The 315-nt window shown below is 52.7% G+C and overlaps 1 protein-coding gene across 1 annotated transcript in view; it reads left to right on the top strand.

Annotated features, from left to right (window-relative positions):
- LOC119590424 overlaps positions 1–315 on the top strand; it is a gene marked incomplete at its 5' end in the record, with an annotated part of 42,471 nt that overhangs the window by 4,513 nt on the left and 37,643 nt on the right.

Genomic DNA, 315 nt, shown 5'->3' on the forward strand with positions numbered 1-315 from the left:
GTAAATATGCCTCAATACATGGACTGATGGATGCAAAGACTGATTGGTAGGGCTTGACTCTTTCTGTAAGAGCAGAACCACACGATTCGGTAGACTGGGAGCAAGCGCTGCAGCGGAGGCGCGCCCCCGGCCAGCGTAGGGCAGAGAAGGTCTTTACGGTACGGTGACGAAGCTCGATCTCAAGGTCAGTGATGGTCAACCATAAGTGTCGTCTTGGTTCCCGCCGGGGCGCTAGTTTTGGACAAACGTGGAGCCAGAATTGCCTCGGGATGGTATGGCTGGCAGTTTATGATTACATGCTTATTAGTCCCCAAT

This window comes from Penaeus monodon, chromosome 27 (genome assembly GCF_015228065.2).
Source record: "Penaeus monodon isolate SGIC_2016 chromosome 27, NSTDA_Pmon_1, whole genome shotgun sequence".
Classification (NCBI taxonomy): Eukaryota; Metazoa; Arthropoda; class Malacostraca; order Decapoda; family Penaeidae; genus Penaeus; species Penaeus monodon.